We start from the raw sequence: 26021 nt of genomic DNA, 5'->3' as shown, positions 1-26021 counted from the left end.
GCTATCGATCCCAAATTGAGTTATGACTAGAAGACAGTAATCCTCTTCATGGAATACTTAATTTTTACCACAAACCTTGAAGGAAGTAAAACCATTCTCCCCGTTTCAGGAAGATACAGCTTAGAGAAATCAATGCACCTGTCCAGTGCTGTCAGGCTAGGAATCCGCATGACTTGAGTTCAAGTCCAGGTCTGCCTGACTCCCAGTGATAATGGATCACAATGCAGTCCTGCTCCGTGAAGAGTTACTGGATGGTAATTAGTAATGGAGTGATATTTAGCAGAGTGAAACATTCATCTGGATCCCCCAAAAGAGCCCCCTTTACCGGGAGTAGAGTCTGCTCTAGGATCCCAGATGAGAGGCACATTTTAAAGACGGAAGGAATTCAAACGGTCTTCAGACCCAAATGGCCTTACTCCACATTAAGGAAGTTGAGGCCCAGGGAGGAGAGTGACTCGCTCAAGGTGACACTATTGTTACCATAGCAACAGCGGAAGCAGAATCCCCTGTTCCTCATTCCCAGTCCCAGTCTCTCTCCCACTGTCCTGAGAGCTTCACATCCTTTCTTTTATTACAAAAAGACAATAATAACTTCAAGGTTACCTTATGGTATCCATAACAATGAAGAAAATCAGCGGAAATTTCCTTGACAAACAGAAGCTGCAATTATCATTGTTATTATTGTAATTAGTCTGTTTGTGCTTCTGCTCCCCCCCCCATTAGTGCTTAGAGTCAGTGGACAGACATCAGGACAGGCTAATTAAATGTGCTGCAGTGCCTGTCACAATGTCACAGGAATCCAAGAGACAGAGCTTCATGGACCAATCACCTCAGTCTCCCAAAGTGCCCCATCTCATAATTAAAAATTAAACCGTTTTCCAATGAAATAATTTTGTTCATTCTTCTTGCTCCCGCTCCAGTGCCTGTGGCACCAGCTAAATTTCGAATTAAATAATTCAACTGCAATACATTTAAAATAGATCACGTTTAGTGCCACACTTCCGATTGGCTGCGAAAACAGGCCACTTAAGCAAGATCCTCATAGATGTCACCCACCAAGGGTGTGCCGGCCGCAGGATTTCGTTAATGAGGGCTGGCCCCCCTCCCTGTTTGCTCATTCTCAGGCTCTAGCACAATGTGACCTCTCTGTTTTTGGTCCCCCTTACCCATTTTGTCTCATCTTTATCCCTTTGTTCTCATTTGCGCCCCCTTTGATCAAAAGCTCCCGTTAGAAAACAGGATCTCCCAGTTTGCTTTTCTGGTGGGCTCCTCCCAGCTCGCTCTCAACATCTGCTGACTCGCTCAGGCAACAGAGACCCACGACGACTCTCCCTGTGCCCCGCGGAGGGGAGGCAGGAGGCAGGGGGGATTAAGGGACTGTGCTGAGAGTCAAATGCTCTCCCTCCGCCGCGGGGCCGCCAGTCTTCATCCGGTTCGGGCTGCCGCGATCTCACAGTCATTCTTTCATTTGACAGAGCCTACTGTGACCAAAGCCTGCGCTGCTCATAGTCCTCGCCTGGGGGGCCAGCCCGGGGGTGAGGGGCGCTGTGGCAAAGAACCCCAGATGGGGAGGGGGCATGGGCTTGATGTCTAGGTGTGTGATCGCAAACAGGCCACCTAACCACCCTGGACCTCAGTGTTTTCTTCCCTGCCTAGACATCACTGTCTTACCTATGCTCAGGCTCACAAGTAAAAGGGAAATCCGAACCACGAGTGACTTCCAGGGAAGGTGAACCAGGATGAGGAGGTAATGAGAACAGCGGAACGAGAGAGATCGACTGCCCAGGACGGGTCAGGGGTGGTCCCCTCCCCCCAGCTCAAGTATCCACGGAAGAAAGGAAATTCCCGTCCCGTTGCCCAAGAGGAGAAAGAGGCTTTCTGTTTCTCTCTGTTCTCAGTCTTTCTTTTCCCCAGAGGGTGACTATTGTACAACTGGTGAGTTTGAGAAAAGGAGCTGGGTGTGCACACCTCAACCCTTTGAGTTCTCAGTATCAGAGCCAGCCTGTCTGCAGGACCCGCGCATCTCCACTGTTCAACGGTGTGCTAACAGAGGTGGTCTCTGCCCGGACTGGGGGGTGGGCTGTGCAGTGGTCCAGCGCTGTCCATCCCAGGCAGGTGGGTACATTTAATTCAAGAGTGAAGGATAAAGAAGCCTTTGGTGACAGCTGACCTGATTTATCTTCCAAATAAGCTTTTGTTGGTAACAGATCTGAGATGTCTGATTTTCACTGGTGTGTTTCTTAAATCTTACGTCTCAGTAAGTTCTGAATATTGTAAAGGAATATGAATTAATCCTTTATTAATCATGATAAATCTTCTAAAACTCTTTTTTTTTTCCCTGCAGAGGCCTGAGGAACGACACCAAATACCCCTAGGTAGCAGGAGGGACAGGGGAGTTCCTCGGAGCTCTGCAGCCACTGAGGACCCACAGAGGCTGTGACAAGCAGACGTTTCAGCCCTGAAGTGGCGGAGCGCATCCCCCAGAGGTACTGAGCTCTTCGTCACAGGCTGTCCAAGCCATGGTGCCTTAACCGCTGCGCTGTCGTTCTAGCACTGGGTGGCTTGCTTTTTTGTACAAATGGAAGACATGATAGTGGAGGGAGTTTGGGACTATCCCTGGGCTCTGCTTCACTTGTGCAAGTCCTGTCACTTTCTTCTGCAAGAGCTTCCAGGATGGCTGCGGTCTTGAATAATTCATGATTGCATTTGCCGTTTGCAGAGGTGTGTTTATAGAGAGAGGACACGAGTTTAGGATGTGGCACTAAGGACTCCGTGAGTGCGTCTCCTTCCTGTCAGTGCCCTCCGTGGGGACTCACACATGCACATCCGCATGCGTACTCACACATAACGTCATGCACACACGCACATGCTCACACAAGTGCTCCAGGAGGCCATCTTTTTGTCTTATTAATGCAAGTGTGCCTGAGGTGCATAGCCCTTTTGGAGTAAATACAAGGATAAAAATAAATGGAAAAGTATGAAAAGGAAAAGCAGAATCTGGACTCAGAGAGAAGGCCGAGTTACGATGCTCGGAACACTCAGGCCCACCAGCTCGGGGCAGGCAGAGGAGATGGATGGTTGGGAACCCCACTGTGTGGTGTGGCTGCCAGAAATGTGGAGGCCGGTGTGGTTAGAGACTGGGGAGGGGGTCATCCGTCATCACATAGTATCACAAAGTAGCTGGAGTTGGTCAACTACTTTCAGAGACTCGTGCTTGATTCGAGGGGGCTCCAAATGGTCTCTCTTTCCTGGTCATGTCTAGCTCTCATGGGACTGGATTTGGAGATGAGGGGACCCTGCTAGCCTCACAGGGAATGGAAAGGCCTGCGGCTCACATGGGTCACAAGACAGGCCCCTTCATTCCTGCTTTTACTCCGTTTTTGAATTCCGCAGCGTCTACCAGCATGGGATTGTTCAGGTCCACCATGCATTACCCATGTTCTTGGGGCTTTTGTAAGTTAAATATTAATTAGCAATAGGGAGAGCCCAGAATCCAGAGTCAGTGGTGAAGGGCTCTGAGAGCACGCAGGTGGCAAACCAACTTATTCACAGATTCTCCATCTGAGCTGTTAAAACCATTCTGCTTTTTTTTTTTTTTGCCAGCTTCCAGTTGGGTCTAGGGAGAAAAAAAGTGCAAAGTAATTTGGAGAAAGGTACAAAATGGAAAGTGTCCCTTTTCTGAATAAGACTCCTTTGTTAATTTCCCATGAATCCAGCCCACAAAACAGCGGGAAGAGCCCCAGATTTCGTGACTGAAGACCTGGGTTTGAGACACAACTTTATCACTTACTAGACCTGTGTTTCCAGGTGACTCACTTAACCATCTGGTCCTCAGTGGCCTCATGCAATAACTGGGGAAGGTTATAACAGCCTTTTCTTCAGACACAGTGGTTGTAATTGCAGGAAATAATGGATATTAAAATGCTACAGCATTTAATACACCAGAGTCCCTGTCGTTTTCTGATCTCGAATTTTGTGAGATTTCTGGGATCAAATAAATTGCATGACATGAACATATGAAAGGCCCTGATGAGCCCTGATGTAAATAAACACCAAGTACATATAAAAGGACAGAAATCTCATTTAGCTTTGGAAACTAGTAGTTTCAAAATCTAATTGTACCCTTGAACTCAGTCGCCGGGAAGCACCATTTAATGTCTCATTTCGCAAGTTTTGAGGGATCCAAGGTCATACAAATAACTTCCATTTTGGCAGACAGCAGAGCGCAGACTAGTGGAATTGGCACCCCAGTCAGGGAATGCATTAAAGGCCATAAAGCACATCCTCGCCCCTGCCAAATATTTTGCTTGACAGTTTCGCCAAAGTCTGGTCCTGGTTTGGCTCCGTGAGCCGTTAAAATCATCATGGCTACATCCTCAGAAATCAGGACTCAGTGGACATTGGGCCAGCTTTCTTTCCTTATGGGGACCTCAATTTCCTTGTCTGACCTATGAGGCAAATGCCATACAGACCATCAGCAACAGAATCACTGGGGTTTGAAGACACAGATTCCTGAGCCCCAGACCGTGGACAGAAGGAGAATTTCTGCACCATCAGCTGTTTCCCCTGTGGGGAATTTCATACCCACTGAAAAAAAAAAAGAGCTAGTGGTCGAGAAGAATTTCAGAACCACACCAACATGAACATCCTCCGCTCTCTCTTTACGTTCACACCCTTGAAACAAGGTATCCAGGGGAAAAATCAGAGGTCAGGAGGACTGGACACAGAGTGGCTCCTCCCCAGTGGACAAACCTCCTAAAACAGGGCTCCCCACCTGCGCACATCTCTGAGCCCCCCGTCTGACGCACAGCAGAACCCGCCAGAGACGCTTCACGCACGCGTACACGGATGCCTCTCTGAATTGGCCCATCTGAAGCCAGGACTGTTGGAGTGAAACGCAAAATATCACAGCCTTGATTTAATGGCCTTTCAAAGTCCCTCCAGAGCGGCCGGGGAGCTCCCTGTCTGTCTCCCTGTGCACCGTTGTGCTCGTAAAGCTGTCACCATTAATCGCCGCCCACCATCCTGAGAGCATTTGGGTCACACATCCAGGGAAGGGATGCGGTTACTCAGAGGGTCTAGGTGTGGTCGTGGTGGTCTCAGTCCTAGCCCACGTTTTCCCACATTCTCAGTGTGGGCAGGGCATTTTAGCTTCTATCAGACACCTCCCTGTAAATACTGGCCCCTATGCTTTTAAGTTAGAATGTTCCCTTTCCAAGCTGCCTAGAGCCAGAATCTCAATTGATTCTGAGTGCTTCCGGCTTCTGCCAGGACCCTAGGATTAATTAACCTATAAACACCTGGGTATTTACTGGAACTTGATTTTCAGGGCTATCATTGTAGACCAGCAATGTCTAATGGAAACATAATGTGAACCACAAAGGTGAATTACGTATAAATTTTAATATTTTCCAGTAGCCACATTTAAAAAAGTAAAACAAAAAAAAGTAAAATTAATTTTTAAAACATTTAATAATGTATTAAATTTAACTTAAGACTTTCAACATATTATTTCAACGTTAAATCAATGTAAAATTATTACTGGGATATTGCACCTTTTTTTGGACCAGGTCATTAAAATCCAGTGTGTATGTTACAGTTACAGTATATTTTACTCTAAGCTAGTTACATTTCAACAGCTAGTTGAATTGTACCAATTCATTAGTTGGTATTTGATAGCCGTGTGTGGCTCCCACATTGGACAGTGCAGCTCCGGACCAACAGGAGGGAGACTAGTGAATCCCTAATCCATCCATTCAAACATGTTTTGAGCACTGGCCGTGGAACATGTAGATCTGGGCACCAGGCTAAAGAGATAAAAGCCATTAGACATCTCTGCGCTCCTGGAGTTTATAATCAATTAGGGGTGACAGACAATAGAATTAGAGGAACAAATGGGCAAAATAAGTTCATACTACCATAAAGGGATGAAGAAGAAGAAGAAGGAAAAAAAAAACAGGTTGATGCGATACCAAGTAACCCAGAGAGAGGAGAGCGATGGGTTAGATCAAGTTATAAAGGAAGACTCTCAGAACAAGAACCTGAATGATAAGAATTCACTCATCTGCTTTTTCACTGCCATCATGACCAAGCATGGACCATCTTAGGACCTCTGTGGTATAAAGTGCTATACGAAATATATAACTGAATTTCTTGTATGTGAATAAGCACTGAACTGCAGTGAAGTCAGACTATGATCCCTGTACAAGCAGGAGACACATTCCCAGGGCCTAGAAACGTGTCTCACTCCAGGTACCGGCTCAATATATATTTAATGGTTGGTCACATGAATGAAGGAACAGAGACCCTTCACAAATCTTGGTTTTGAGATTCAATGAGGTAGTGGAAGGCTAAAAACTGTTAATTCTGGTTTTTGTTGGCTGTTCCTTTTTTGGGGTTGTGAGGTTCAGTCTGGTCCCTAAACAGTAACGTGTTCTCAGTAGGTACCCCACGCCTGCAGACGATGGCAGTTGGTCTGCCTTGGGGATCCAAGAAAGGAGATCTTTTTGTGCTCACTCTTCCTAAGACATAGGAATAGAAGACCAGGCTCAGAGAAATGTGCTCTTAAGTACCAAGGTAACTTGTGAAAATGCCGGGACTTTCTTTGCCAAGATATGCAGACGGGAAATAAAATTTGTATTTTATTTCCTTCGTATTTCAGACCAGCAAGAGCTACTGTGAGTTCTGCTGTTCTTTTGTAAGGATTATCATACTTTATAAACCTTTGGGGAGAACCTGCCTCAAGAGATCAGTATTTTCAGAACGGTAAAAAGTGATTCCGGAGTGGGGTCACTCGACGTAGTATATTTCTACTGCAGTAAAATCTGGTTCATTAAAGAAAAAGATACTTGTAGGACTTTTATTTGCTGTGCTTATTCGTTTTTAGTACTTTTCGTTACCTCCCTCTCTCCTCTGCGACTTTGATCTAACCAACTATAGTTCTGCCAGTAATAATGGCCAGCACATATTAGCACTCAGCGAATGTCAGACATTCTGTTACCTGCTTTAAATGAATGATCTCATCTGATACTCAAAACATCCCCAATATTTTTGGAAAATTGTTATCCTTATTTTATAGATGTAGAAACTGAGGCTAGTAAAGGTTAAACTATTTGCCTAAGATCATAGGGGAGGGGTCCTCAAATTTTTGGTCTGAGGATACATTCCTATTGTGCGTTAGTTTTCAATTTCTGCCATAACAAATCATCACATACCTAATGGCTTAAAGCGACAACTTTGCCAAAACTCAGTTGGGCACCTTTGTGTAATTCTAATTCTGGGCTCTCTCTTCTGGCCCGTTGGTCAATGTGCCTATCCCTGTGGTAACAGCACACCATCTTAATTAATGTAGTTTCTCATAATCAGTCTGGAGATCAAGCAGATGCATTCTACCACTTTGCTCTTCCTTTTTTCAGAATTTTAGAATCCATCTTGTCTATATCTACAAAATAATCTTGGTGGGATTTTGATAGAAATGGAGTTAAAACTTTATACTAATTTGGAAGAATAGACTATGAGGATAAACATGAGACTAAGAATAGAATATGGGAATACAAGAATAGACTTACTACGTTGAATCTTCCAGTTTGCGAGAACAATACGTCTTTCCATTTATTTAGATCTTTTTTGCTTTTTTTTCCTTCTGTATTGTGTAGTGTTCAGCAAACAAGTCCTACACATGTTTTGCTAGATTTACACCTTTTTTAGAAATTTTTTAAGCGATTGAAAGTTGTATGTTATTAATTTCGGTGTCTACAATGTTCATTGTTAGTATAAAGGAATACAATTTTTAAAATATTTATCCTATATTCTGTGACACCTTGTTGAACTCATTCATTGGTTCTAGGTGTTTTTTCTTTTTTCTTTTTTTCCTTACTTTCCTTGGGATTGTCTATGTAGACAATCATGCCATCTTTAAATTGGGAAACTTTTATTTATTCTTTTCTGATTTGTATGCATTTTATTTTATTTTCTTACCTTACTGCACTGACTAGAACTTCCAGTACTATGTTGAATAAAAGTGGTGAGAATGGGTATCTTTGCCTTGTTGCCACTCTTAGGGCATAAACATTCAGCCTTTCAGTATTAAATGTAATGTTGGCTACAGTTTTTTTGCTTGTTTGTTTGGTTTGTTTTAATAAATACTCCTTATTGAGCTGAGAAAGTTCTCTGTTCCCATTTTATGAGAGTTTTTATCATTAATGTCAAATTTTGTTAATTTTTTATGCCTTGATTATTATGATCATGTAATTTTTTTGTTTAGCTTGTTCAGTGATGAATTATTACTCGGAGACTGACTGCTCTGGTTTAACCCTAACCGTTCTAACACTAACTGGCGTGCTACAGTTTAATTTTGGCATGAGCCCCCAAGAGTTACCACAAAGCCCTACAAGGATGCACAAGACCACCTTCACCTCGGACCCCAGCCATGTGTTCATGGGGGGCCCCAGGCCACTCACACTTCCAACTAACTGGCTACAAATTCCAGGGTCCCCATGGCCTCTTCAAGTTCCATAATTATGACTCACAGAACTTAATAACGATCTATACCTATGATTACAGTTTAATTATAAATAATACAACTCAAGAACATCCAAGTGAAAAGACACATAGGATGAGGTCTGGAGGCGTCCTGGACAGAGCTTCCACGCCTTGTCTTTGGAATCAGAGCACATCACACTTCTAGCATATTGATGTGTTCACCAACAAGGAAGTCCCCTGGTTTCTGAGTCCAGAACTTTTATTGGTGTGTCATTTTATCATCTTAATTTGAGGATACTATTGTCAAAGCTCAGATACTGTTAATAACCATTACCAATTAACAATCATTAACTGCTAACAACTACTAATTAACAATAGGCATCGGTTATACATGCGTATACACATGTATATGCTCATTTTATAAGACATATAGCTGTAATTCATTAAATATTATTCAATAGATGCCCATTTGCTTCTCACTTCCTTACCAGAACAAAACAGCTGCGTCTTACTCATTTTATCGCCCAGGGTAGGAATGATAACAGCTACCATTCGTTGAGTCCCTCCTATGTGCCCGATCCATTACATATATTTCATCTTCACAAAAGTCCTAGGAGATACACATTATGACCTTTAACTACCCAGGAGGAAAACAAGTCTCAGAGAGTTGGGGCTACATACTCCAAAATCACTCAGCCAGGATTTCGATAATTTTTAACGCTGTAATTGTTTTACCACCTCTTTTAAAATACCTTCTTTGTGACTCCTGCACCTACAGGCTCGGCCTGAGTAGCTCAGTTGCTCTCCGTTAGCCTGGATAAACTTGGCTTAGATTCCGGAAAGACCTCTGCAGGTAGAGAATCCTCTTTTCTCGTTTAGCCTGTTAAACCAGGGGAAGTGGGACATCTTTATGCTGCCGAACGATCACTCATCTCGCCTGTTAATCAGCCTTCCATTTTGGTACTCGGCCCCTCTGAGGCCCATCTTGTCTTCCTGAGCCTCACAGGCATTGATTCTTCAGCTTAAGCCCTGAGAGAGAGCTGCTGTATCGATAAAATCCCTACTGTTACTTCCCGCCCCGAGCTATCAGAGAGAAGGCTAGCAAGATGGGAGATACCACGAAGGCCAGAATCCGCAGGACCTGGCGCCTGATAAGAGGGTAAGGAAGACCCTAGGGAAAATGGAAGAGCTATGGCGACTGTGTGTGGTTCTGTCTCTGCGAGACTGCTTTCAAAAAACAGTGCAGTTAATACCAACCATGATAACGACTAATGACGTTGATGACAGACAACATTTACTGAGGGCTTACTGCATCCGTGTCAGGCCCTGTCTGGAGAGCGCTGCTGTATCAACTAATTTAATGCGACACTAACCCTTTGGAGAAAATTATTACCGTCTTCATTTCACAGATGTGAAAACTGAAGCAGGGGAGTGAAGCTATCGGCAGGGGTAGAGAATTAGAACAGGAAGCTGATCAAGAAACTCGTTTTGTGTCGGAATTCCAGGGAGCGTACAGCGGAGTTCCCTGAGCCACCTGTTTCTGCTCAGTTTCATGGAGTTGAAGGAAGTGTCAACTGGCAAAATTGGGTCAGTTCTAATATCTCCCCGAACAATAGCCTCCTGATCTGAGAGCTCCTTTAACTGCAAAACAGTGTTTATGATGAACTCGTGGCTCCCGAGGTGTCCTGGGAACCGAATGAGGGGAAGAAGGTAAAACACCTGTCCCACAGCAGACTCCTGCCCAGCGACCTGTGTCTCTCCCGCCTTCCCCTCCTCCCTCCATCTCTCCTTCGGCATCAACAGCCGTGAGGAGCAAATCCAGAGTGATTGGGAAAGCGTTGTCCAGATACAAGGTGAGTTATTTTCAAAACTTCTTAAGCTATAAAAACAAAGATATTTTTCAGTTTCTAGAAGAAAAGAAGATACAAAATCACGTTCAATACTGTTACTCAATGTTCACTGACAGATGACTGGATAAAGCACCTGTGGTATATTTCTACAATGGAATACTAGTCAGCCATAAGAAAGAATAAAATAGTATCATTCGCAGCAACCTGGATGGAGCTGGAGATCATCATTCCAAGTAAAGTGAGCCAGAAAGAGAAAGATAAATACCACATGAAATCACGTATACCTGGAATCTTAAAAAAAAGACAGACTTATTTACAAAACAGAAACAGACTCACAGACATAGAAAACAAACTTACGGTTACCGGGAGGGTGGGGGGAGGCGTGGGAAGGGCTAAATTGGAAGTTCGAGATTTGCAGATTCTAACTAATGTACATAAAATAGACAAAAACAAGTTTATACTGTATAGCACAGGGAACTATATTCAATATCTTATAGTAAGTTATGGTGAAAAAGAATATGAAGAGAAATATATGTATGTTAACGTATGATTGAAGCGTTGTGCTATACACCAGAAACTGACACATTGTAAACTGACTATACTTCACTAAAAAGAAAAAAAAAATATATATATATATATATCTACACACAAAAAAATACTGTTACTCAAATATAATGGCTCTGACCTTGACCAGACCCTAAGCTCCTTGAAGGCAAGGTCCAGGCCCGTCTCTATTAAGCAACACACTGCCAGCATCCAGCAGGACACCAGTCACAGAGCAGAGCTCTGTACAGATTTGTTGAATCAATGAATAGACTTGTAGGTGTTTTCCTAGACTTTTAAGAAGTATTTCTTCAGTACTTGCCATGTTCCTAACCTGACATTTCTTGCTGTTTATCATTTTACGCTTTCTTTTTCTGGTGTGTGTGTGTGTGTTTCAGTTGCAGACATAAGATGCCTTATAATGAATATAATCTATTCCCTACGGTTGACAATTTGGTTTCTCCATGTTTTTTGGTTTAGTTTCTTTCTTTTTTATAAATTTTAAATATGACGTTACTGATGGCCTTCCAGTAATCTCTGTGTACGTTTGTGATCCTTTTTTTCAGAAGAAATTCTCAGAAGTGGAATTTCTAGGTAGGAGGTCTGTGCTTCAACACTCAACATTCCTTCAGTTCACACCATGACCTCTAAAGGTCACTCCTAGTGACCTCAGGACTCAAGATTCCCAGTCCAGAGTAGTTTTCTGAGCATCCCTTGGCAATTTCCCAAAATCCGCCAACCAAATTCTGGCCAGGAAGGTCCAGAAAAGCAAATTATTTTTAAATGCCTTCAAGGAATCGAGATGTTGCTGGCTGACAGATGCTCTCAGAGATGGGGCCAGAGGCTCTCTTTAGCCCTCTGGGGCTGCAGGGAGAGAAAAGGCGAGGGGAGGACTAGCTTTTGCCAAGGAAGGGCTGGTGCACACACACGTGCACACATGGGCCACCACTGAGCAATTTTTTTTTCCTTTTTAAGCAGCAGCAAAACGACAGTGAAAGAAAACGATGTGTGCGTTCTTTAGGGGAATCTGTGGAGCCATGAACAGAGTGTCCCCCAAGCCCAGGAGATGTAAACAGCAACAGTCCTCGGGACTGCAGGAGCTGCTCCTCCCGCGTCTTCAGGTGCAGTGCTGCTGCAGCTCCCTCCGGGCGGAGGAGGGACTGGCCTGCGCTGGCACTGCTCCACTGCAGTCTAAACTCCTCGGGGGATTATTCTGAAGACACCAGCGAGGAAGCATAGTAACACCTCTGCCACGATCCTGCTCCTGCCTCCGTTCCGGGATGCAAGCACCGACCTGCCTTGGCTGGTCCCTCAGGCCTCTGTTCACTTTTCGCACGGCGGAGGGCAGCTGGAAATGGGGTCACTCGGCTCACTTTTCCCCCTCCTCTCCCCCCTCTTCTCAAATCTTTCAAGGCAGTGGGGCTGGGAACAGCAGAGGATGTGAGGTGCTCCTAGATGCCCTGGGGCTTTGGTGCACTGGAGTCTGGCCTCTGGCAAACGTCCCCTCCCTCCTTCCTTCCTCCCCTCCCTCCTCCAGTTCTCTTTCCCTCCCAGCCCCGCCCCGAGACAAAGCACACATTTTTTAAGCAGACTCCTGGGCTATGCAACTTTATGCGTCATTCTTCTTTTCTCAGTTTTCTGCAGGCCCCTGTGATTTCCCTTGTTTCCTTGTTTGAAATACTGGCCATCCATCATGGGCTAAAATCCAAACATTTTCACCGGGCCTAAGCCCCCGTTTCCTGCTATTTGTCCGCTTTTCTAGCCTCTTAGCCCCTTCCGGCCTCACACCTTCATTCTAAACATCTTTCGGTTCCTGAAATGTATCCTATTATTTATTCTTTCCAGGCATTTGTCCGGTTCCATTCGGCGATCATTCCATTTACTGCCCGCTCCCCTCGGCTTTCACTTGCTTCCCCTCTCCTGTTCTTCAGCTTCAGGTCTTGTTATTGACCTTACTTCCTCGTTGACCCTGCGCGTAGCAACGTTAATTGTCCACAGTCCATCCTCCAACTGGACCATGGGAATTCCTGAGGGCAGGGGCCACGTCTGTCTTTTACAGTGTTGTCTGTCAAGTTCAGTTCCTAAGGCAGAGATTACTGATTGTTCACCAATATCTGCTCTCCTGCATTTATTTAGAGAAGTCCTACATTTCCACACAGCATGTGACCACTGAACTGTAGACAACATATTGTAGCTAACCTTACCGCCTGTTATGAGCGAGGGATTAAATTCTAGCCGTTAGTACGTGCGTAGAAATAATGCATGCTACACAAAAGAAATGGTGGTGTACAATCCTGCCTCATTCACCTTTCCCAAAGCCTGGGAGGGGAGCAGAGCTGGAGACATGCCTGGCATGGAGGGAAGGGCCTAAACTGCTTCTTCTAAACCAGGCATCACTCTGCCTCATCATTTATGTTAGATCCAAGCAGCGTGTAAACACTCAGGGATGTTTGCTGAATAAATAAAGATCTGTGCTAGAGAAACAAAACAACCCAGTCATAATCCACCAACTGGAAGGACTGACAATCTATCAGGAGGGGTCAGACATGCACGGAAATCAGACGATCGACAAGTAGTTATTGTGATTTATGTGCTAGGACTCGGGGATACACAGGCCAGAGGGTCAGAATATCTATCTGCCCTCGATGGGTCTGAGAAAATCATGGGTCTGAGAAACAACATAGCCAATTACACTGATAACTCGGGCAAAAGCCATGGATGAGCTGAGAGGGGACTTTCTGGGATCACAGAGAGAGATTAAGCTCAGATCAGACAAACTAAGGGCTTTCTAGGAGATGAAATCTTGGCTAAGCTTGGAGAGCCAGCTGAGGTGAGAAAGGAAGACAGGCAGGCCAACAAGACCAACCATGAAGGCTTGTAAAGTCCTGGCATATTGGAGAATGAAGGTAAAATTCTGTACGGTGAAGGCGTGGTTATATATGTGCATGTCGGGTTGATGGTCTGGGAGGGGATATGATAAAGTTGGACGGTCAGAAAGTGGCAAATGACGTTTAGCTAAATTCCGGTGGAAGGTCAGAGAAGTAGGTCAGCAAAGAGGTGCAGAGTAAGAGAGAAATTCTTCGTGTAGTCATGACAAATAGTAGTAGTGATAAAAATAATTACAACAAAAATTAACAATAGTTACTACCCTTGAGCCTTTGAAATGTGCTAAATATTTTATATATGCCATCTCATTATATCCTTATACCATCTCTTTGAAGTAGCTGCATTGATTTTCCACTTTTTTTAGGTGGAAATGAAGCTCAGAGAGGCTGAGTGGCTGACCGAAATCACACAGTTGGTAAAGGACAGAGCAGCAACCCCAGCCCACGTCTGCCTGCTCCCAAAACAGATGCTCTTAACCTCCAGCTCATAGACTTGTAAAATGCACTTTACCGATAGGCAAGCTGCGGTGGTACCGAGAGGGGGGGTTATGCTTTTCACATGGAGAGCAAAGCACTGGCCACCCCCAGAGTTCTGAGGTGTTGGGATCCATTAGGGCCCCAGAGAAGCTACAAAAATTTAAAAATGGATCCCCAGGTGTCTGCACTTACCTCTCTAATGCATTCTCCCCGAAGAACCCACTGTCATCTACTGCAGGAGACAGATATTCACCCTGAAGTCGTAAAAAGCAATTTTTAAAATGTGCACCAAAAAAGTAAAACTTCGTACTTGATGCTGATGGTTGGATAGAGTGGGGCAGCGAATATTTTCTTATTATTTAATTTTTGAAAAAGAGTGCACAGTTTTATCCTATTTATAATAAAAGTCAGGATATAATAAAAGCATCTCATCCCATCAGCAGTCATTTCTACAAATAGAGCGCTGACGCTTTAGATATTAACATGTGTTATAAATGTCATCGATATATTAAGACTTTTCAGACTGTCTATCTAAAAATAGAGGGGAAACCAGAGGGAGAGAGGAGAAAGACACAGAACTGACTAATTCAATCAGAAAAATGGGAACCTGTTCTTGCACAATTAAGTCTTCTATTTGTGAGTGGTGCAAGTAAACACCTGAATCTGATTTATGGTTTGAATTTTATTCACCAGCAGAGTGTGATGCAGAAAGGGGGAGGAATGGAGGAGGAGGAGGGAAGAGAGAAAGAAATGAAAATACGTGGAATTAAAGAATTTCAGTATTAAAACAAGACTCAAATTTTCCTCTCCAAGCATCTCACTTTGCACGTGGGGAAACTGAGCCTTGGGGAGACTGCACAATTTAATCTAGGTCAGTGTTGCTTGACGTTAGACCAAAAAAAAAAAAAAAAAAGCTTCAGAAATACGAGCTCCAAATCAGGTATTAAAGGAGAGAAGTGGTATTTTTTCTAAAGAAGAGGGGAAAGCACTGTGGGTGGGGAAAGCAGTGCTGACAAGGCTTTGGGAATAGGGGGTAGGGAGAAAGTGGAGGAAGGGAACATCGACAATGTTTAGTACTCACCATTTGAAAGGAGCATTACATATATTATCCAGTTTAATATTCATGACAGCCCTGGAAAGGAGGGCAATTAGACCCATTTTATGCATGAAAGTTCAGAAAAGTTAAGTCATGTGCTCCTGGGAGGATAACTAAGCTGGCTACGCTGATCCACGTCACCCAAGGTGCCAGACTCATTCTCAGCAGCGAGGACAGCGTTCCCCTCTACACCAAGACCTTGGGGTCCCAGCATCATGGGGTGATAGTCGGTCACCTCTGCCAACCGACCACTGCACAGAAGGACTCCCTCGGGTATGAGTCCCCTACCCTCTGCCTGCCCTAAACCTCCCCCTGCTTCCTTTCCTTCTTCCCCTTGGGCAAAACTATAGGGCAGGGCAACATGTGTCCTACATTACACCCAAGGTTGTCTAATTCCACTAAAAATAATAGAAACCAGTCATTGTCCGATCACTTCTTGTACGGGTCAACTCTACAAATAACTAAAAGTCTAGTTTATGCCTCAAATTCAACTTGTTGTCACAGATGTTGCAGAAGAGGCTGCAGGGGCAGGCCATGGAGGGTGGCAAAGGGCATACAGGAAGAGGGAGGGAAAGAGAAGAGATTCTGTGGGATTTAAAAATAAATATTGTGACAATGGCAGCTGTGGTTTGGTTACGCAAATTAGTGCTGTCGGTGGCGGTGGTGGTGCCCGTGTTTGGAAGCCTTCACCTTCCGTGGAAACCTATAGCCATAGCAACAGTGACGGAGGCTGCTTTGCCCCCTTTCTTCTTCCTTTCTTTCTTCTTTTTTGTCATCATCATCATTTTCTTCCTCCATCTCTTCCTTCCCCTTCTTTTTCTCACTTTTCTGGTCATTCATAGTGTAAATATTTTCTTTTTTCATGCCAACTTAGCTCATCATGGCTTAAACCCCTAAGGAATTTTGCATTTGCTTTTTAATTTTTGAAAGCACTAATTATTTTTATGATAAAGACAATTCTTGCTTAGAGTAAAAACAAACAAAAGAAAATGCCAGCTCTTCAATGACCTCACGCCCAGGGAACCACTGTTTCAAGCGAGGTTGGGAACTAGCATTTGGTGGGTAGTAGCCCTGCTCTGGCTTCCTTCTGCTTGGCTTTGTGTCCCAATTCTACCACTTCCAACCTGCGTGACTTTGAGCAAGTGACTCAACTTCTCTGGGTCTCTAAGTGAAAAAGTGTGATCAGTATCACAACCTATTTCTCAGGATTGCTTGTGAGGATGAAATGAAATAATGCACATTGTCCCAATACCTGACCCCCAAGGACAACTACTACAGGTTAGCTGCTCCAGGACATCCTTCCAGACACACAAATGCATATGAGCAGACAGTTAATTCCATGTATTGTACACGTGAACTCTTCTTTAAACATTTAGTCCATTTGATGGATGTACCCACTTAGCTCTTTACTGATAGTAATTTAGAAGGTACCCTCTTATTTGTTGGCTTTTTTTTTTTTTGTAAGCAATGCTGCAGCAGATATTGTAACAAACATTTGAAAGGCTCCTTCGTTTTATCACTTAGGCGGTCTGTTTGTTATATGAGGGTCGGCTGGGTTGCATGATATCCTTTTAAAAAAGGGGGGAAAGATTTCCAGCAGTCATTTTGTTTGCACGGTCTCTCCATGACTGGGTCTCCCATGGCAGTTCATTCAGCAAGGGTTTATCTAGACCTCCCGTGTGTCTGCAGATGAACCCAGCACTGTTCCGTGTGGGGAGGCCCCACGTGGTGATGAAGGAAGGAGATGTTGATGTAGACTCTCTCGAGAAATTGAGGCATTCAACACGGCAAAAACAAATAAACAAATCTGAAGTCGTCTCCCAGTGTTGGTAGGAAGCCATTGCAATTCACATTATTACTGCTCTATAAATGTCTTTCGGTTTTGGCTACCCAAATACTCTCAACATTTATTTTTATTTCTTTGAAAAAGATCATTTGGCCTCAGGATCCCCTGGAGCCTGAGGATGACCTGAGTCTTAGAAGAACCTAACTGGCTTTATCTATTTCTTGTCTGTGTCCTGACTCCTTAGCACCTCATCACCACCACAGCCAAAGGGCGCTATTAGAGTCCTCTGATTTTTTTACTTTTCAGCCGCTCAGCTCTCCGGTGCTTAGGGAAAGACTTCCTTGCAACTTTTCTATTTCAAAATATCACAGGCCAGAACCACTGAGACTTGGGTCTGCAGCGGTGACCAGGAGGAAAACCAGAGAAAACAAAAAAATGGGGAGAGGAAAGAAAGAGCTGGCATTTTCTTCTGGACTGAATAATGTACTTGAATGTTTCATTTTGCTGTAGATTGAAAGGGGCTTAAGGGGGAAAGAGGTGAGAGGGAGAAGGAATGAGAAAGATACAGGGACATGTAAGCCCCAAGAGGTGGGCATTGCCACCTAGAAAGTTATTTCTCAGCTGAGCTTCGTTCTCAAGTTCGCCACTGAATGGCGCGCTGGATGTCTGGAGACGGTTTCCGGCGCTCCAGGAACACCTGGAATTGAACGTGCTGGCTGTGGGATGAATCTTTCACTTCGGGATTTATTGAAACTTGTTCAATGTCCCTGTGTTTTGTTTCTTTTTTTGTTTTTAACACCTTATTTAATTCCCCATCTCTTTTTTTTTTCTCATAGTTATTTTTAAGGTACAGAAGAGAGGCTTAGGAATGTTTGCTTTCAATTATCTGAACATCCCTTTCCTATAATAGAAATTATATTCAAAACAATAGGAGGAGATCAACTCGACAGTAACAATGCTTCAGACGATACATGAGCTCTGTGGAACAGAATATGTGCTTCATTCCGCATGTTTGCCTTAAAGTGTGTGTGAGGGAAGTCTGCACGTGCCCAGATTGATTCTCTCGCATAATATTTATTATGAAAATATGTAGGACGCACAGTATGAACATGCTCTTTTCAAAAAAATTGTTCTCAGATGGATGCAAATTACAGTTCACACTTCTGTAAACTTCTTAACTTGCTTATCGGACTTAAAGGAAAAATATGAATTCACCAATTACGTTTTAATGGCACTCAGAATAAGCTGCAAAAGACCAATGCAAAGTAGATGAAGTTTTTAATTCACATTTGGCACAACTGCTTAAAGACTGGAAAGGGGGAAGAAATGCAATGGCAACTGAGGGAATTGGAGAAAGATTAAAGACTCCGTATCAGTTTCTAATAAAACTCAGCACCGAGAAGATTCTCCGCATACGTGGGAAGGAGGGAGAGAGGAAAGACGGAAGGGAGGAAACAAGAGGGAGAACATGGCAGATGAGGGAAGGGGAAGTGGGACAAGAGCAGGACAATTTGATGTTACAGAGGATGAGAAAGTGTTCCGAAGAGCAAACATCCAGTGTGGGGTGACACGGGGCATCTCCACAGGGACGCCAAAGGGAAGATACGTGAGAATGTGTGAGATCCTGGCCACGTCAGCAACAGGAAGTGGAGTGCTAAGTGCCTGGTTTAATTAACAGGCTTCAACACTAGACTAGACCTCTTCCTATCCCAGCCCTTCTACTCACTAAATACATGGCCTCGGACCAGCTCCTTGATGTCCCTGGGCCTCAGTCCCCTCACATGTTAAGTAGGAATGACAATACGTAGGGCCGCAGAGAGAACAGAATGATGTAATGCCTGCCGAGAGTTTAGCACAGTCTGTGCACGTTACGCCCCTCATTGCTTCCATTATTCCTATGATCATTGCCCTTTGGGAAGACAGTGGCTCAATATATAGAAAGCACCCTCCATGTATTTATTCCCTTTGCCCCAGCAGTCCCCTCCTGGAAATGGATCTCAAGAAAATAATTCAGCGAAAGGATCAAGCTAAGTGCTCATCACCATGGCATTAGCCATAATTGCCCCCAAAATGGAACAACTTAAATGTCCATCAATAGGGAAATAATTTACAGTAAATTATGATCTATCATCATAAGAGGGTATTATGCGACCATTACGATGATAATTATAATGCAGCATCACAAACAAACGCTTACAATTTACTGTTAAGTGAAAAAATACATAAATGATATATACAGTGCAATTGCAGCTTGGTACAAATATGCATGCATATTGGTAAATGCTTGCTTCTTATACGCAAAAATTGAGATAATTATGTATGTGTGTTCACGTAAAGATTTTTTTCCTTTTTACAAATTGTTTTTTAATATTGTTTTGAAACCATCTATTCAATAATAAAAACGTGCAGCAGGAGATGACTAAATAGAGCCCGTTGTAACTCACATCGGTGAATTAGTGGTACAGATGGATGTGCTTAAAGACACACATACAAGGGCTTTGTGACATTTATGTGGGCAATAGTTATAAACAACAAGCAAATAGCTAACACTTATATAACTTTCACATGTGCCAGGTACCATAGCCTGGGTGCATGATTCATTATATACATTGAATTTTCACAGATAAGAAAACTAAGGCACAGTGTGGTTAAGTAACTGGCCAGAAGTCACAGAGCTACTTAACAGTGGAATGGGATTTGGATCTAGGCAGTCTTATCCCCAAATCCAACCATCACATTCATTGCGTTCAGCCAGCGACAGCGTGGCAGGTCACACTCACACACAGCCCCTGACTCGGGAGGATCACATGGATGGGTTTAAAGCTCTGTTGCTACTGTCCTGAAATTCTTACTCATTTTATCTCTGAATGTGTGTTTTGTGAGAGAAGTCTGACAGGACTACGGAGCACGGGCCGAGTGCTCTGAGACACTGCTCACGTGTGGTTCCACCTTCTCAAAGATGTGTCCCCGGACTCTACTCTCCAACCCTGGTGCCCTGGGACCTGCCCCGGTTCCATCTCTTCTCCTCATGGCCACTGCAGCCCTCCATCCCCGGTGGTGACCAGATCACACCAGCAGAGCAGACACCACATCCCACCATCATGCTCCGTCCACAGTGGGGGCCTGCGTGAAGCCATGTTGCACGGTGGGGCTGGGCCTGTGCCTGGCGGCCTCTTGGGATGGGGAAAGGTGGTAAGGGTCTTGCCCTGGTTTGGTATCATCACTGTGCATTCAGTGGGCACCATGGCAGCAGCCTCCTGCCCACCCGCGATCCAGGTACTTAACGCGCCCCTGCTGTACTTAGAGGTTGGGGTCCCTTGGGGTGTGGTGCATGGTTTAGGGCGGTGGACCTGTGGGAAGTACACACAGACCTTTCCACCCTGACCAAGGCCCAACTGTCTATTTTGCACTGGTCCCCAGAGATTTTGTAGCTGATCTTCATTCTGCTATCATTTTATTACACACACACAGACAGACATAAATGTAGTTAAAATAGAGACCCCTGGCCTCGACCTACCATAAATCAGAGGACACAACAGAGGGGAGAAACACGAAATGATGTTCCTGCCAGTGGCCTGAGAGCGCGTGTTCTGTACAACTTCACTTCAATGATATGACTTAATTCATGGGTAGGGGTTATAGTATCTTAGCTATCTCCAGCACCAGAACTCACAGACCAGCCTTGGGCAGACACGGTGTCAGCAAGGGGGTGAAGTTCCTCCACGGTTAGCCTGTCACCATCTCCCTTGGACGGGGACCCAGGGACGGATGCCACAACAGTTTGTGACCTGCTGGCTTTCACTGGTCACTTGACTCAGTCAAGAAAGGAATAAGATCAGCTTTGCTCAGGTCCTTCTGAGAAGTAAACCAGGTGACGTCCATGAAGCAGGCATCACACTGCCTGGCCCAGAGCAAGCACTCAGCACACGGGACTCGTTATCCAGAGCCGAGGCTAACACCGCATCCTGGACATTGAAGGGAGACCTTTACACTTCAGATACCATATGGGAGAGATGATGATGAAAGCACGACATTCTGCTGGCGAGGTTTAAGAATCAGATAGTTTCATCTTCCCGTGAGTTAAGCACACCTAAACAGCAGGTACTACCAGGTAGAACCAATATATACATGCATTTTTTCTCAGAAACAGACCTTGAATAGGCTCCCATACTCCTGTAAAGGCTCAGTTGAGTTTCCAAAGTTATGTGAAATGCCCCATGGTAGAAACAACTTGGTTTTGACAAATCAGAGGAGGTGTTGTCAGCTTACCTTTTCTTCATGAAAAAAGAACCTGAGCATTTCCATGGGGAGTCTGAGATTTTCATAGTTTCCAATGGACTATTAGATGCATGAGACACTCCCAACTGAAGGGAGCCCTTTATTTTTACCTTGTCGAATAAATAAGAGAGTGATTAAAGTTAGCCAGACTGTGAGGGAAGAAAGCAATATTTTGGACAACTTTTAATGTGATAAAATGTTTGTGTACATGTTTAAAACCAACTTGACTGAGGTGTCATTTACAATAAGACAAATGGGCCCATGTTAAGTATAGAAATCGGTGAGTTTTCACAAATGTATACATTCTTGTGGCCACTGCCTCAGTCAAATTCTAGAGCATTTTCTTCATTCCCCAAAGTTCCACTGTGTCCCTTTGCAGTCAGTTCCCACCCCTACTTCAGATGGCCACTATTCTGATTTCTATTACAATAGATGAATTTATCCTCTCTAAAACTTTGTGTAAGTGGGATCAAACAGAATACACTCTGGTGTCTGGTTTCCTTCCCTTGCACGGTTGTGGAGGCGGTCAAGTCCTATCCTTAATAACATACGACCTACGTTGTTGACATTGAATCTGACATTATTCATCAAAGTTACGATATTTTTAACTCTACATAGACAGCACTGCGCTGAAAGTTCTTTCCATGACAATCACAAATCTGAGGATTTCATAGTTTTGAAAGCAGTTTGGTGAGCAATTTGGTGTATGACCCTTTTTGTTATTCTAGTAAAAAAAAAAAAAGAATTTCTCACCGAGAAATTTTCTTGTGGCATTATTTTGAAGTCCTCTGATTCCTTTCTTCATTACTGATAAAAATAATTTATTAATTTAATAAATATTTATTGAAAATTGCTGGCAGAAGTGCAAATGGCACAAGTATTTGAAAACCTCTGGGCAATGTTTTATAAGGATAAAAATATACACCTACTCCGTGACCCCAAATCCCCCCATTAGAGATGAAAATATGTCTTTAAACAAAGAAATAAAAATGTGTATTCACAAAAAAAGACTTCTACAGGAATGTACATGCAGCTTTACTTAAAATAGCCCCCCAAAATGGAATTATGCCCAACACCAGGTGACTGGATCAACAAAATGTGACATAATCATATTATGTAATAATATTATAATATAATATAATACAAGCTGTTTATATCCAACCACAAATAACAGATCTTGGCTATCTGCTCCCTCCTTTTTCTGTAATATGGCAGTGAGCTCTTACTCTGTACTATAGAAAAGTGTATAGCTTTGCCATGGGGACTGGCTGTATCACTGTCTTAGTCTGTTTGAGCTGCTATAATGAAATGTCACAGACTGGATAGCTCACAGACAACAGAAACTGGTTGGGCGAGGGCCTCCTTCTGAGTCAGACTTCTTACTGCATCCTTACGTGGTGGAAAGGGCAAGGATTCTCTTCTACAAGAGCCTTTATAAGTGGTCTCTTTTATAAGAGCACAGATCCCATTGATGAGGGCTTCACCCTTCTGACCTGATCACCCCAAAGACCCCACCTACTAATACTATCATCTTTGGAGGTTAGGGTTTCAACATATGAACTGGGGGTGGGGTTACAGGATTGCAACCATTGGTGACTAAAATTCCAAAATATGTCTCCATAGCATCCTGCCGTGGACCCAATGAGGCAGACAATGCTCAGAAAATGAATAGCATTCATCTCTGCACCTTCCATATCCAAAAGCATCGCAGAAATTTCTAGGTGCTCAATGACTGCATGGACAACGGAACTAAAGTGATCTTTCTGCCATGCAGGTCATTGTGACCTCAGATCACAGTGACTAAATATTGACATTTGGATAACACCACATGTGCCCCAGAATCCTGTGTTATTTGTGGTCTGACTTGACTGAACAGCCCTTCTGTGAAGTCTGTAAAATAGGAGACACAGGAAACAATGTGGGGCAAGAGGATGACCGTGTCCCAGGTCTCAGCTGACCCCACCACATGGCTTCACACAGAAAAGAATTCAAGAGGGAGCCCAGTGGAGTAAAGGTAGATTTATTCAGAGAGATACATACTCCAGAGACAGAGTGCAGGCTGTTTTAGAAGGCAAGAGAAAAGCCAAGAGGTAGTTGCTCAGCTCAAAGCAAAATACATACACATTCCATAGACAAAAGTGTGGGCTATCTCAGAAAGCGAGGGAGCAAGAGGCCATGGAGGCACAGGGACGGGTGTTTAAAGTAGCTACACACTCCACATGCAGAGCGTGGTCATCTCACTCAGAAGGGGACTGGCCAGGAGGCATGGTGTTAGTTTTTATGGGCTCGGTAACTTCATATGCTAACAAGTGGGAGGATTATTTCAACTACTTTACTTTGGGGAAGAGGGTAGGATTGCCGGGAACTTGGCCATCATCCACCCTTTAACCTTTTATGGTCAGCCTTGAAACTGTCCTGGCACCTGTGGGAGCACCATTTAGCAGCTATTGTATTTCAATGAGCGTATATTGAAGCTCAAGGCCTACCGGGAGTTGAATCCTCCACCATCTTGGTGCTAACTGCTGTGTCATTCTTTTAATGGCTGTGCCCTGCCTCCTTCCCTCCTGTCTCACAGGCACTTTCATTATCTCTACTTCCAGATGAAGAACTGAGCTTAGGGGGCTTCATCACCTGTCCTAAGGCCACACTGATGACATCACTGCCATGAACTAGGTATCAAATCGCAGACAGAAGATCTTTGCCTTCCCTCAACTCCAGAGCTCCATAAGTGACCATCACACTACCCATGAATTTTGTATGTTCAAGAATATTTCAATTTTTGCTCAACAGGAGGAGTTTTTCATGCTATGAATCACAGTCTCACCCTTTTTCATCTCTTCTTTCTTTTCCCATTTATGGAGATAGCCCAAGGTCTGTGGTGGAGGTGTGAATTGAACTTAACAACTGCTGATGACAAAATTCCCCTGGCCATGCACCGGACTGTGTTTATACATAATAACCTCATCAGGGGGTTATGAGGCCTAATTAATTACTGTTTGTAGAGCAGCCTGAGATAGGAAGATGAAAGGTTTTATCGGAGTGCACAGTATCCGGGCAGGAGAAGCAGGTAGGCAGAGAACAAACAAAAGACACCCAGCCAGTGAGGCAGGCAGAGCCAGTGGGAGGGCTTCATTAGCGGATTCCCGGGATCTGCAGGTTCCAATCCCAGTACAGAAACCTGAGTCTCTCTATCCCCTAGCTGCAGTCAGATAAACAGACCACAACCATGATCTGCCTCAGGGGCAGCTTGCATTTGACGCTGGAGGCAGATTGCATGGCTCTCATTCTGAGGGATTGCTTTAAAAGCAGAAAGATCAAGGCGGGGGATAGTTCCCTGGTCTCCTTCAAGTATAAGATCATCCCTGGAGCTATTTTTCCACATTTTAAGAGGAATTTGCCCTGCCCTCAATAGAATATTTTGACTGTTATTTGGACTTGGGGTTGAGTCCACAAGCTTGAGGATCAAACTGGATTCTGGTTCCTTCTACTTGCTAGGTGGATTCATTTAACCTTTTGAGCCCTCATTGTCTCAAGGTTTGTTGCCAATGGGAGATTTCAATGATAGCTTATGAGGGCATCTGGCCCATGGTCCATCATAACCACTCCACAGATGAGAGCTTTAATCCTTCAGGACACACCTCACATAGCACCTCCCGACGCCTTTATTTAGGAAGAGAGGAGCTCCAGGGGGGAAAGTTGTTTACCGGAGACAGAGACAAGTCTGAAAAAAAGATAAGCATAGTTCTCCGTCCATGTCTTATTTCCCACACTAGGAAAACTGCAGGATACCTGGAGAGGAAGAGAGCTTCCCGGCACTGCGGGATTTCACAAAGAGTTTAAATTCTCTCTTGCTCTGTGTGTGTGTGTGTGTGTGTGTGTGTGTGTGTGTGTACTTATTTATTTATTTAAGAACCAGTCTTGAAATGTACCTGGATTTTGGAGCCAAGAAGATAGAGAGATCGGGGTTCAAAACTTACCCTACTCACTCACTGTGTGTGATCTTGGACTATGTCAGAGCCTCAGTTTCCTCTTCTTTAAGAACTGGGACCAGATATTCTTATGGACTGAAGGTTTGTGTCCCTCCCCCAAATTCACAGGTAAGAGCCCTTACTCTTAATGTGACTATATTAGGAGGTGGGCCTCGGGGAGGTGATTAGGATTAGATATGGCCATGAAGGTGGGCATTAGTACCCTTATAAGGAGAGGAAGAGTCTAAAACTTGCCGTGTCCTGTGGAGACACGGCAAGGCAGCAGCCAACTGCAAGCCAAGAGGGGGCTCTCACCAGAACCTGACCCCACCGGCAGCCTGATCTGGGACTTCAGCCTCCAAGACAGTGCAAGACTAATTTCTGTTGTTTGAGTCACCTAGTATATGGTATTTTGCTAATGCAGTAAGAACTAAGTTCATACCTGTATCTGTATCTATGTGTACATATATAGCTATAGACACATAATGACATCATTTTAAGGCTCAAATAAGGCTAACCACCTAACCCTGTGCTGACAAGAAGATGTCCAACAAACACTAGTTCTCATCTCCCCTTTTGTTTTACTGTAAAAGTCAGCAACTTAGCTTTAACTCTTTATTGGCTGAGTGACCTGCTTGGTTCTTGAAAAACAGAGCT

The 26021-nt window shown here is 44.1% G+C and overlaps 1 long non-coding RNA gene across 3 annotated transcripts; it reads left to right on the top strand.

The window, feature by feature from the left end:
- Positions 1 to 1539: 1539 nt before the first annotated feature.
- Positions 1540 to 12985, top strand: LOC140695893 (uncharacterized). 3 transcript variants are annotated; one of them, XR_012071733.1, is made up of 4 exons: positions 1540 to 1747; positions 2345 to 2486; positions 11850 to 12233; positions 12720 to 12985. It is a non-coding gene; the product is annotated as an uncharacterized lncRNA (long non-coding RNA). The 3 variants fall into 3 exon arrangements; XR_012071732.1 differs by having other exon boundaries at positions 11853 to 12985; XR_012071731.1 differs by having other exon boundaries at positions 11850 to 12985.
- The last annotated feature ends 13036 nt before the right edge of the window (positions 12986 to 26021 follow it).

The sequence above is a fragment of the Vicugna pacos genome, chromosome 4 (assembly GCF_048564905.1).
Source record: "Vicugna pacos chromosome 4, VicPac4, whole genome shotgun sequence".
In the NCBI taxonomy this organism is placed as follows: domain Eukaryota; kingdom Metazoa; phylum Chordata; class Mammalia; order Artiodactyla; family Camelidae; genus Vicugna; species Vicugna pacos.
Note: the sequence above shows the minus strand (reverse complement) of the source record. Positions and strands in the feature narration are given on the sequence as shown.